Genomic DNA, 13271 nt, shown 5'->3' on the forward strand with positions numbered 1-13271 from the left:
AAGCCTGGGACTGACCTCAACTTTGAGGACAACTGTCACATGTTTCTTCTATTGCCCTGCTTTGTCTGGGCTTGGGGCAAAGAGAATTGTGGGGCAAGGGTGTTGTTGTTTTTTAAGATTTTAGTTATTTATTTATTTGAGAATGAGAGAGAGTGTGCGTACAGTACACAAGCAGGGGAAGGGGCAGAGGGAGAGGGAGAAGCAAGCTCCCCACTGAGCCCAATGTGGGACTCGATCCCAGGACTCTGAGATCATGACCTCAGCCGAAGGCAGATGCTTAACTGACTGAGCCACCCAGGCACCCCGGGGCAAAGAGAATTGTAAAATAAAGTTCAGCTTAGGCCTCAGTGTCACTGTGACCTATAGTTTATATATATATACATATATATGTATATATATATATACACACACTCACGCACATATATATATCAGCTCCCAGATCAAATATATATTCAAATTTATATATTATATATTATATATTATATATATTTTATATATTTAAATAATTAATAACATATAAATTTAAATTTATATTTATATGATATATTAAAATATATAATTATTTATATATTATATTTAAATAATCAATTTAAATTATATTTAAAAATTGATTTGAATTATATTTAAATAATTATATACATTATTATTTATATACATTTATTACATTTATATACATTTATTACATTTATATATATTTATATTTTTTATTTATATATAATTATATTTAAATAATTATTTATTTATATATTTTTTATACATTTTTGTGTGTGTGTGTGTGTATGTGTGTATATATATATATATATCTCAGCTCCCAGATCAAATACATACATCGGTCCTGACACAGAACTCCCAAGACCCTTGTATTTTCCTGAGTGAGAGGAGTGCTAGGAGCATCTTTTGTTCTGATATTTTTTTCTTTGACCCTGGTTTCTGACACAGAGTTCCTAAAGCCCTTGTAATTTCTTGAGTGAAAGTAGTGTCTTTTTTTCTAATAAGGTGACTCTGGGGGGCTCCCAGACAGGAGCTGGAGGAGGGCTGGTCACCAGGAACACCACACATGATTAAAAACTTGGAACTTTCAAGTCCTGCCCCATCTTCCTGGGAGCCCAGTGGGCCTAGAGATTGAGTTAATAATCAATTATGCCACATGGTGAAGCCTCCATTAGAAAATCTCCAAACTTTGGGTTTCAGAGCACTTGGGAGGGTAACATATCTGGAGAGGGCCTGAAAGCTTCTCACCTCTTCCCCACACCACGCCCCACGTCCTGCTTCCCCTGCTGTTCACCTGTACCCATTGTAACACCATTTAGGGTATAACATATGACATATAACATATAACACCCTTTAGGATAAACATAAATAAATGTTCCTCTGAGTTTTGTGAGAAGTCCTAGCAAATTATCAAACCCAAGGGGGGTAACCCCTGATTTAGAACTAGTTGGTGGAAAGTACACACGACAACCCAGGATTTACGATTGGCATCAGAGGTCTGGGCAGTCGTGTCGGACTGAGCCCTTAACCCCTGCGGCCTGTGCTCACACCAGGCAGTTAGTGACGGCGCTGAGCTAAACTGCAAGGCTTCCAGCTGGTGTCTCCTGAGAACTGGAAAATTGCTTGGTGTGGCAAAACCCACACATTCGGTGTCAGAAGTATTCTGAGAGTAGAAGTAAATGTATATATATATATATATATATATATATATATATATTTTTTTTTTTTTTTTTTTTGCTTTTTGTCTTATTGAGACATAATTGACACCTACGGTGCTTTTTCTTCTACTCCCCAGATCTACTAGCAAGACTACCAACCCCTCCCATCCCGAGAAAGACTTCTAACTTGCCAAGAAAGGAAGGAGGGAAGGAGGGAACAAAGGAAGGGGAGAGGGAAGGAGGGAGGGGAGGCAGGAAAGAAGAAGAGAGGACAGAATCTAGCTAGCCGTGTGTACTTACAACCACACTTATTGAATTCTGGTCAGTTTAGTCCATCATTTGATGGCTTACAGTTAACTACTACAAATTTCCACCCAGACTGTGAAGATAGGCTTAATACATGTAGCGGAAGCCAACATCTTTAAAGAAGGCAACTGACACCATCTGGTCATGAAGTTAAACGCTCAACTCTCGAGTTCCTAGAAGGCCTGCCAGAGCCCTGTAGGACCGTGATTGGAGGACTGGCTTGCCTTTCCGAAAGTATGTCTCTCTTAGTCCTCACCCGGGTGAAGGGGTAGAGAACCCCTTCTAGACAAGGCCATAGTATGAGCAAATGGACCACGGGGAAGAGCATTCCACAAATGCTTCAGAACGTTTTTTTTTTTTTTTTAAACAGAGTTTTCAGTCTCTTAAAACGTTGTCTACTTTGACATAATGTTTTCCTCTTCACTTAAACCCTTATTTTTTCCAAAGGAAACTTGATTTAAACAATGTGTTATTGTAATTAAATAGAGGACTTAGTGAGACAAATACCAAAATTCTTGTTTGAAAGTAAAACTTTCCTGGCTTTCAGGATTGCCAGAGAATTTTTAAAAGAATAGTGGCAGCTTTCGAGCTAAGAGTTTTCGCAGAGCCAGAGTGAGAAAATGAACCAGGCACTATCGGAACATCCTGCGTGGAGCCTGAGGTAGATGAAACTCACCCATCTTGTCCTCGTAATTCTAACTTCACGTGTGGATTAAGCAGTGACATTTCCAAGGAAGCTCAGAAGTCTTGGCAATCTTTCATTCATGGTGCGTCCACCACCCCGATGTCATGTGCGTTGAAGAAGAGCAGACTGCCATTCTGCAGATCCCAACATGCGGTAGATACCATGGGAAAAGTTTCCTGGCACTTTCAGGTGTGTTAGTTTATCCCCAGCGATGTTTCATCCCAGCCACTGACAACGCAAATGCTCAGTTGAGGGTTATTCTCCTGGAAAATGTGAAGTTTTCAATGAAACCACAAGAGAACGAGGATGCTTGGAAATAGTTGAAAAGCAAGGAAGACCATCTGAACAGCAAAGGACTGAGTAACCGTCCGGGAGAAGACCAGATAAATTACGCTCTGGTGCATCGGGAAATGCCTGATTATTTTCTAGTTTCATGTAGCACTGCATGAACACAGGAGCATTAGCTACATGCTTGACCAAGGGCAAAAATTCTATATTTGCCTCTGGTTCCAATTATGTAGAAGAATCTAATGGATCTTCCCCAGATAAGACCATCCTCCCTCTCCCCCGACGCCCGCCAGCCGACACTATAATGGTGAGACATGTGGAGAGATAAGGGTGCTAAGACCATAAGGGGCTATGCTGAAAAACAAACCTAGTCCCCTTTCTTCCTCTCGATAACCACCTGGATGGCTGGGTGTCCTCTACTAGATAAGGCCATGTCATTGCCCACCATGACACATGGTGCTACTATCATTTTATTTCAGCTCAATACTAAAGATCTAGGAATTGATGAAAGCTCACTCGTAGGCAGAGGACGAGGGTCCTCCATCATCATTCCTCGTGAATCAGAGCCAGGGACGATGTAGAAGGGCACTGCCTCTTAACTGTGATATAAAAGGTAATATCCCAGAAAGAACATTCAAGGTCATGGGCAAGAAAGCCAATCAAGAAAAATTAGAAGTTAAGAGCAGGGCATGGAAGCCCTTTGAGGGCAGGCCGGACAACCAGTTCAGAGGAGACAAAAAAGAAATGGGCAGACCAACAGGAACTGGGTAAAATCTGAATGTTGATTGTCAAAACATGAGTTTTAATGGGTGAAACAGGTTCAGTTAAAAGGTCTGTGTAGGGACAAAGATCCCCATATACTCAGGACAACTATAACTGATAACATTTATTAAGCAGTTACCATGTGTCAGACACTTTTTAAAAATGTTAATTACAGTATAGTTAACATACAGTTAAATTAGCTTCAAGTGTCCAAATACAGTGATCTAAAGAGTACAATGCTAAACAAAATAAGTCAGTCAGAAAAAGACAAAGACCATATGATTTCATTCACATGTGGAATCTAAGAGAAAAAAAAAGGAATAGAAAACAGACACTTTTCTTAGGATTTTATGCATATTATTTCATTTATTCCTCACAACATAGTTTCCTGAAATAGGTACAATAACCAGCATCCCCCTTGGGCAGGTGAAGAATCAAGGCACAGAGAGGCTGAGACATTGGCTAAGTCACTCTGCTAGCAAACAGAAGAGCTGAGACTAAAAGCCAGGCAGACTGGCTTTATGAACAAGCTTGTGGGCTCTCTGGTGTCTCCTGCTCAGCAAGAGTTTGTATCTGTGCAGCATTCACATGATATTCTGAGCCTTAGACTAGGGGCACCTGGGTGGCTCAGTTCATTGGATATCCAACTCTTGATCTTAGCTCAGGTCTTGATCTCAAGGTCATGAGTTCAAGACCCCAAGCTGGGGTCCACACTGGGCATGGAGCCTCCTTAAAAAAAAAAAAAAAAAATGAGTCTCAAACAACCCCCCAACCCTGTGGCGGATTACTTTAAAAGTGGGGTAGCATCTAATCTTGAAAGTAGAACTCACCCTTTCTCTCCAGTATGTAGGACCCCAGAAAGGAGCCATGTAGTAGCATGGTAAACAGTAGCAAGGTAACCAGGAAGTTTCCATCCTAAAAGACAGGAAGCTGCAACTTTAGATGGAAGAAGCCCATATTTCCTCCTGGATCTTTCAGACCAGGATGTAATCTCCTCATATATACAGTGTTCAGTAAAATCCAATTTTAGAGTCAGTATTAACTAACAATGCTTTCATTAGAAAGTCAAATGGAAGAGTTATTTAAGACATTAACTAAAAGATAAGTGGAAAAGTTGAGCATGAAAGTAAAGATATCTCATAAAATGGTTAATTAGAAAAGTATTTTAAACACTGTAAATATTCACACTTTGAACATCCCAAATATTTGCATAACTTTATTCCAAGAGGAGCCTCAATAAGGGGGCTTCAAACTTTCAAAGGCTATAAAAAGACTAATGTGTTGTTTTTCATGTGCTTGTTTTTGAGCAGAGCTCAGGAATTGTCTGGTTAACCCAAAGTGAGTCCTAGCTTCCTTCAGTGAATATATTGGGATCTGCCTTTATTTTGGATCTAAACTCTGCACTCCTGCTCACACCATACCCACAGTGCAACCAAGTCTGGTACCATGCCTCAACAGGTCACCACTCTAGGGGCAACACACAAAACCCTCACACGTGGAGCCTGCATCCTAGTGGTCAAGGCAGATGGTAAACAAGTGGATACTTGCACATTGTGGTTAACGGTGGGAGGGAAAGACACAGGAGCATCTGATATGGAATAATAAAATAATAGAAGGAAAGGTTGTTTGGGGACTGATGGCCGAGGACGGCTTCTCTGACGGTGTGGCATTCCAAACAAAATTAAGAACTCCTTTTTATTTTTTTTTTTAAGATTTATTTATTGGACAGAGAGAGATCACAAGTAGGTGGGGCTGGGGGGAAGCAGGCTCCCCGCAGAGCAGAGACCCCAATGCGGGGCTCAATCACAGGACCTCGAGATCACGACCTGAGCCAAAGGCAGAGACTTTAACCCACTGAACCACCCAGGCGCCCAAGAACTCCTTTTTATTTAAAAAGATAAACAAATAGATGAAACTTTAGCTAGTCTAAGAGAAGAAAGAGGATGTAAATAAATATAATCGGAAATGAAAAGTAGACATTACAATTGATCCCACAGAAACAAAAGGGATCATGAGACTATGATGAACAATTATACACCACCACCTTGGATAATCTAGAAGAAATGGATAAATTCCTAGAAATATACAACCTAGAAATATACAATATACAGAGAATTTTAATCTTGGCAACTCCTACCAAGACTGAATCAGGAAGAAATTTTTTAAAAAATCTGAATGTACCAATAATGAGTTAAGAGATTGAATCAATAATCAAAGACCTCCCAACAAAGAAAAGGCCTGAACCAGATGGTTTCACTGGTGAATTCCATCAAACATTTAAGGAAGAATTAAAACCAATCCATCTTAAAATCTTCCCAAAAATTGAAAAGGAGGGAACATTCCCAAACTCATTTTACAGGACTCATTTTACAGCATTGCTCCTACACCAAAGCCAGATAAGAACAACATAAGGAAAAAAGAAATTTATGGCCAATATCCCTGATGAATATAGACACAAAAGTTCTCAACAAAAAATAAGCAAACTGAATTCAACAGCACCACTACAGTAATCAAAACAGTATAATAGTGGCATAAAAATAAACACATAGATGGATGGAACAGAATCAAGAGCCCAGAAATAAAACCTTGCATATACAGTCAGCTAATATTTGACAAGGGAGCCAAGAATACTCAATGCGTAGTATTTATCTGAAAGTTGCTAAAAGTGAATTCTGAATATTCTCACCACAAAAAAAGAAAGAGTCATTATGGGACCTGATGAGAGTGTTAGCTAATCACGTGCATCAGATCCTCAGTTGTGCCCAATAAACTTACACAATGGTATATGTCAATTACATCTCAACAAAGGCATTGGGGGGTTGGGTAGATTTTATCCTAGAGAAGGTCCAAGGAGACCTAGAACTTAAGCTCTTCCTAGTACATGAGATTTACAGGTTATTCATGATGATCCAGGCGTGAATCAACTCTTAGCAATTTTTTCTAGAATTCTGCAATCTCATGGCTGCTCCCTGTCTACACTTCCAAACCTGTATTTTTCAAATCCCCCCCCAATAAAACCTCCCATTTCGATACAACTGGTCTACATGGTACTCCCTACATTTTTAAGTCTATCCTTACTTCCTCCTCACCATCTTCCACGTGTTCTCTCCTCCAGGATTGCTCTTCTTCCTTCCTTTGCCCAAGGCCAACAACTGCCATCTACTGCCTGAAGCCTTCCCTGGCTAGTTCTAGCCACACCTGGCCTGGGAACACCTACATAGCACAGTGCCTGTATCACTCATGTGACACCTGGCCTTCAGTGCCTTGATTGGGAGCTAATTTCCAGTACTGATATGCAGCCTCTTCAAATAAACTATGTATGACTTGAGGTTCTTTGCAGGTTCTTGGCAGATACCTTTGCTCATACCCAGCGATGGGCCAGATGCCTCTAAGTCTCTTGTAGCACTGAGCGCAGCACATCGCATGTAGCAGTTTCCTTGACTTTCTCCTACATAACTCCCACATCCAGCTAAAGATCAAGTTCTATTGTTTTGGGACTCTTTCATGTCTCTTGTATCTCTATTCCTTTCACCACCATCCTTCCACACTGACTCTAGTTCAAACTTCCAGCAATTCCTACTTGAACTAGTGGACTAACCTCCCAGCTGGTATATCTCCCTTCATTACTGTACTTGCAAGCCATTCAACATTCAGGGCCAGGGTGACCTTTCCAAAGGGCATATCTGATTATGTCCCTCCCCCAAGGAACCTGCTCCTTCCCTTTCCATTGCATTTAGCATGAAGACCAAAATTCTCCCCTGGTCTCCACAGTCCTGCCTGGTCAGATGACTTGTCCCCCTTCCTCTGGTACCAGCAAAAGGCTCTTGTGCTCCAAAACACTTATTCCTTTCTCATTCCCTCTATCCATCTCTCCATCACATTTATTCCTATTCATCCTTCAAAGCACAGCTCACAGGCCACTTCCTGACAGGACATGGACCGTTGCATCCTCATAGCATTCTGCTCTAATCCCTCATGGCTCTGATCGCAAGCATGATTCAATAAATAATTACAGACCATGTGATCTGATGTCTGTCTCCCCCATAACATCTATGTTCCAAAGACTCGAAACCTTTATTTTCTTTCTGCTTTACCTGAGTTCCCAGCATAGGGTCTGAATTAGAGTCAGCCTGAAAACAGTCTTTTAAATAAATAAACAAATTCACAGTTTAAGCCTAAGCTCTTAAAGGCATAAAGTATGTCTTATTCATGAGTTTACCCCTACCTCTGGCACATACCTTTTACATAGTAGGACCCAAGAAGATTTTTTTTTATTTTTATTTTTTAGAAGATTTTAATTATTTACTTGATAGAAAGAGAGAGAGTGTGTGTGTGAGGGAGCTGTGGGAGAGGAGCAGAGGGGGGAGGAAGAGGGATATATAAGCAGACTCTGCTCTGAGCACGGAGCCCGAAGAGGAACTCGATCCCAGGATCCCGAGATCATGACCTGAGCCGAAACCAAGAGTCCAATGCTTAACAGACTGAGCCAACCAGGCGGCCCCCAAAAGATAATTTTTTAGTGAGTGGCTCTATCTCATAGTGTTAGCTTCGTATTTCACAAAAGTTGAAGGGTAATAAAAATTCATAAGGGTGAAAGTTTGAAAAAAATTAAATAATGGAATTTTTTTAAAAGCTCAACTCCAGTGCCGATTTAAGTCAAGCACATGACTTGTATTTGCCTCCCTAGAGAGCCAAGGCTGAGATTGCATGGGAAGATACGGTCTTCAGCTTGCCCATCTTCAAATGAAATACGACTCTGACCTAAAGTTTAGACATCACCAATGACTCCAGAGAGCAATTTCCTATGCTGACCATGGCTGAAAGGTCATCCGCTCTTTGGTTGTTTTACCTGCTCTTACGTTTGTCGCACCATAAAAATAAGCAGGGCATTTGTTTTGAGTTATCAGAGACTTTTAATCTTGGTAGCTTCTGCATCTGCTTTCTGCAGAGCCCAGGTCTCTCAGACATAAGCTCCTCTCTCAGACATTTTCTAAAGCTACATTAACTGCTTCAAGCAAGTTGGACAATGCGCCAAGAGCAAATGGAGATGTTTCAGTCGGGAAATGCGCACAGCCGTGACACAGCTGGATGATGAAACCAAGCCTGGTGGGTGCTGCTCACCTGTCATAGCCATCTGACCTTCATCCTGAAAAATAACCCAACCGTGGGACAGCCATACCGCCGGAAAGTTCCAGAACTGCTGTTCTAATTTGCCTGCCAAGAAATATAGGCAGGTGTCGGTAAAGAGACTGGTCTGCTGAGGTTAAGTGTGAGAAGAAAGAGTGTCGCTAGTTGCTTTCAAGTTGTGACTCATGCGGCGTTTTCCATGGAGCACTCGCAGAGGATGATAAAGGTGGGGGGAGGGGTCCTGTAAGCTCTCCTGGAGATTCACGGTGTATGCGATCACACGAGAAGCCCTAGAGTAAAGAAATCTGCTAAACCTGGCGTTTCCCAAAATTAATTGACCGTGGAACCTTTTCCTATGTAACATCTTGTTGTCATTTATCATTTTTTGGCTGGCAGGCCTCTGAAGTCTCTTCTTCTGTCTAGGGAATCCCCAGCTGTGTGAGCATCTCCCTGGGAGGCAAGGTCTACCTCTCCCCACGGGAGGTAAAAGGGCAAATAGTCCCCCCGCCTCACTTTGTGGGAGCCGGGGTCTCATATCCCCTCTGGGACTTTGACTCTGGGAGGAGTGGCAGGGAAGCAGAAACAATGCCATCTCCTTCTGGTGGCTATGGGTGGGCACAGAGCCATCGGCAGTGCAAGGAAAGGGTTAAGTATCTACAGGAGATGGCCGTGGTGTCCTAGCAGGTGGTCCCCAGGGCATGGTGTGGGCTGTGATTCTGGTCACCTACCTCTCTCTGGGCTCCTGACCGTTGTCTCAACCTGTTCTCCAAGTTCCCATCAGGACTGTGAAGTCAAGTTTCCTTCCCTTCCTATGTAAGTCATCCAGGGTCAGTGTCCATGGCCTACAAATGAGAATTTCAGCCTGACTCATCCTTCAACCTCTGGCAGAACGGGTGTTTCGGGGAACGACTTTGGAACATCCTGCATTCTCGCGCAACATGACCAACCTAGAAACTCTGAAGTGTAGTAAATCGGCGTGCCTTCACTTCCTTGACTGGACATACTAATGCAGCTTCCAAAAGCTACTATGCGTGAAGTTTATGGGGGGAAAAAAAAGTCTCAGAAAAAAACTTTAATCTCTGATTTCACCTCCAGATCATTGAACAGGTCTCTTGCAGGCACCACCTCCCTTCCTCTGACTTGACTATGACTCCTCCCTGACCCTCCCTGCATCACAGTCACTCGGTAGTGGCCATTTCGTTTATCCTTAAACAGAATCCACTCATCCGAGTGCTGAGCCGTGTGAGTTCTGTACAGATTATGGGGGCTGCAAAACTAAAAAGAAATAATCACTGGGCAACACATAGATGTTTCAGCCAGCAGAAGACTTTAAACTGTTAAAATTTTTTATAATTTTTTAAATTTTTTTATAAACATATAATGTATTATTAGCCCCAGGAGTACAGGTCTGTGAATCGCCAGGTTTACACACTTCACAGCACTCATCATAGCACATACCCTCCCCAGTGTCCATCACCCAACCACCCTCTCCCTACCCACCTCCCCCCGCCACCCTCAGTTTGTTTTGTGACATTAAGAGTCTCTTATGGTTTGTCTCCCTCCCAATCCCATCTTGTTTCATTTATTCTTTTCCTACCCCCCAAACCCCCCATGTTGCATCTCTACTTCCTCATATCAGGGAGATCATATGATAGTTGTCTTTCTCCGATTGACTTATTTCGCTAAGCATGATACCCTCTAGTTCCATCCACGTCGTCGCAAATGGCAAGATTTCATTTCTTTTGATGGCTGCATAGTATTCCATTGTGTATATATACCACATCTTCTTTATCCATTCGTCTGTTGATGGGCATCTAGGTTCTTTCCATAGTTTGGCTACTGTGGACATTGCTGCTATAAACATTCAGGTGCACGTGCCTTTTCGGATCACTACATTTGCATCTTTAGGATAAATACCCAGTAGTGTAATTGCTGGGTTGTAGGGTAGCTCTATTTTCAACTTTCTGAGGAAACTCCATGCTGTTTTCCAGAGTGGTTGCACCATAAGCTGTTAAAATTTTTAAAAGCTGCTGTTCAAAATGAAATATGTCACACAAGGTTTTCTACGAGCAAGAACCAAGTTCAAAGGGACCACATGAGTGGAGTCTTCCAGTGTAGCTGACAAGGAACAGAGAGATGATACCAAGAAACAGCCGAATGACACTTGAGTAAACAGCCCCCTTCCTAAAGTTTGACATCAACGTGAGGGGCAATGAAATTTATGCAAGAGGAAAAAAAATCCCCACATGTACTAAAATGTTTAACCAGAAGTGACTGAGAAATTATGAAAATGCACTGAATTTACCTGAAAGTAATGAGATCCCATTTTCCGTATTAGGAAAACGGAAGTGGAAGCTCAAGGGCAGAGATGAAAATTTTGTTCCTGAGAAAAATATTCCACTTTATAGGTGAACTTGAGAACCAGGAAGTTTGCATCCATCCCAGTCAGATTTGCATAAAAGACCGGGGTCTGAGGGCAATCCAATTGGGACTGGCCTTTCCAATCTACCTGAACTGCACGGGTCTTCAGATCTTGTTGAAGCGGTGAACGCTGAGATGGGAAAAGACGTGGGATGAGGCGGCACCTGGAAAAATTATGAGAAGTCCAAGTCAGAAATGAGGCGAGGAGGGGAAAGGGAAGGAGGAAGAGGACTGTGTCATCATCTGTCTGCTCTGAAGTCCCAACAGGGCAGATCCCTTTGCTCATCACTTATGCAGGCTCTCAGAAGCTCAAGAGGGAAAGGTCAGGAGTTACAGGCAAGTGGAAGGATGTGTGCAGATAACATAGGACAGATGGATGGGATGCAGGCTTTGCAAGAATCTTCTAGCTTGGAAACGACGATTTCGAAAAGCTTAAATATAAGATATTTTCATGCATAGAAGTGTGAGAAATACATGGGGCAGTATGAGTAATGAAACTAGACCTCAGTACTCAGTACTCCCTCGCATTTGAGCTGACGGAGTGGTAGTACCACCTTGGATCAAAAGTCTGAGAGCTCGTTCGTTACCAGTGATTATGGCCCAGTTCCAGTCCTATGAAAGGGTCCATTGATCCTAGCAAGAGCAGGTTAGCACCCGTTATGTGTTAGGCTGCCCTAACCATGTCCCTTTCCGTGTGTCTCCCTGCTCTATTTGCAAGTACCTCATACTCATCATGATCTTTCCCCACTGCCTCCACTGTGAGCATCTCAAGAACAAGGAGCATGTCTTCTCTTCCTTTGGTAGCTTCCAGTGAATAATAAATATGCCATGGCCCTTGGTGACAGATTGCTTAGCCACATGTCCATAAAGCCACAGCAGACTCCTACCTCCTAAGATCCCTTATGAGCTGCCACCCAGAACCCTCCTCGCCAGTCCTTCTACCCCAGCTGTCAAAACTAACATAGCTCTTAAAAATCATCTTTTCCCCGTCTATCTGACGGCACAGGAAAGAGGAAAATAGGAACAAACGGATAATGTGAGCAAGATAAGGAAGCAAGAGCCCGTAAAGGGCACCACTTAGTGGGTACTTCTATTTCTGAGTGCGCGTTTACACTCGTGCCTGAATGAAGTGATCCATCAGTCACCAGAGACGGAAGAGTAAGGCCCTTTGTGGTTGCAGTGACAGATACCCAGTTAGATCTAGAGCACGAAAGGGAATGTACTGGTTTGGATCTGACATCCAGAGAATGCCACACCCCCAGGCGGTTCATAGGGCGGGTGTCCTCCAGGCCCCGGGAACAAAGACAACTGAGGGCACTCTGACCATCTCCCAGCTCTGCTTGTTTGCACACACCAGCTTCATTCTTTCTTCGTTCTGTGGACCCTCTAAGACAAGGTCTCCAACAGCTCACATATGTCATACCTACTGTTTACTCACCACCTGGAGAGAGACGAATCCTAAGATAAGCCCCAAGTCTAAGTGACCTATGAAGGTCCTCCTTGGCCCTGCTAGGGTCAGGTGTCCCACCCTGGACTGTAGGGCCTTGTAACCAGGAGTGTGTGCAGGAAGGAGACAGGGTGGGAAGTTTCTAGGTGCACAGTCCCGAAGGTCAAGAATTTCCTGGAGAAGTCAACAAAGAGCTAAGAGTGGGCTACACAAAAGCTATGGGATTTTGTAGGACTGGGTACATTCCCACCTAACAGTCCAGTCCTGTCGGACTGGAAAATGTGAAAGAATTGTCAAAGGCTTAACCTTGCCTCTGTCACCTCTCTCAAGCCACCACTGATGCTGGATGGGGAATACTGAGACCCCAGCCCACTCTCCAGCCAAGGCCACCCACAGCCTCAATGGGATGCCGGAGAACCCTCCAGTGCCACTCAGATGTAGGTAATGAAGTAACCAGGAAGGATCTGAGTTCTCATCCTTCTCTCAGTACGTTACTTACATCCTGACCTTCACCTTCCCCCTTTGTAAACTTGTGGACCGGTGTATGTGTTTTCCATTTTCTTCAATTATAGCTTTCCTCCTCATG

This window comes from Lontra canadensis, unplaced genomic scaffold (assembly GCF_010015895.1).
Source record: "Lontra canadensis isolate GAN:19392208 unplaced genomic scaffold, GSC_riverotter_1.0 scaffold113, whole genome shotgun sequence".
Classification (NCBI taxonomy): Eukaryota; Metazoa; Chordata; class Mammalia; order Carnivora; family Mustelidae; genus Lontra; species Lontra canadensis.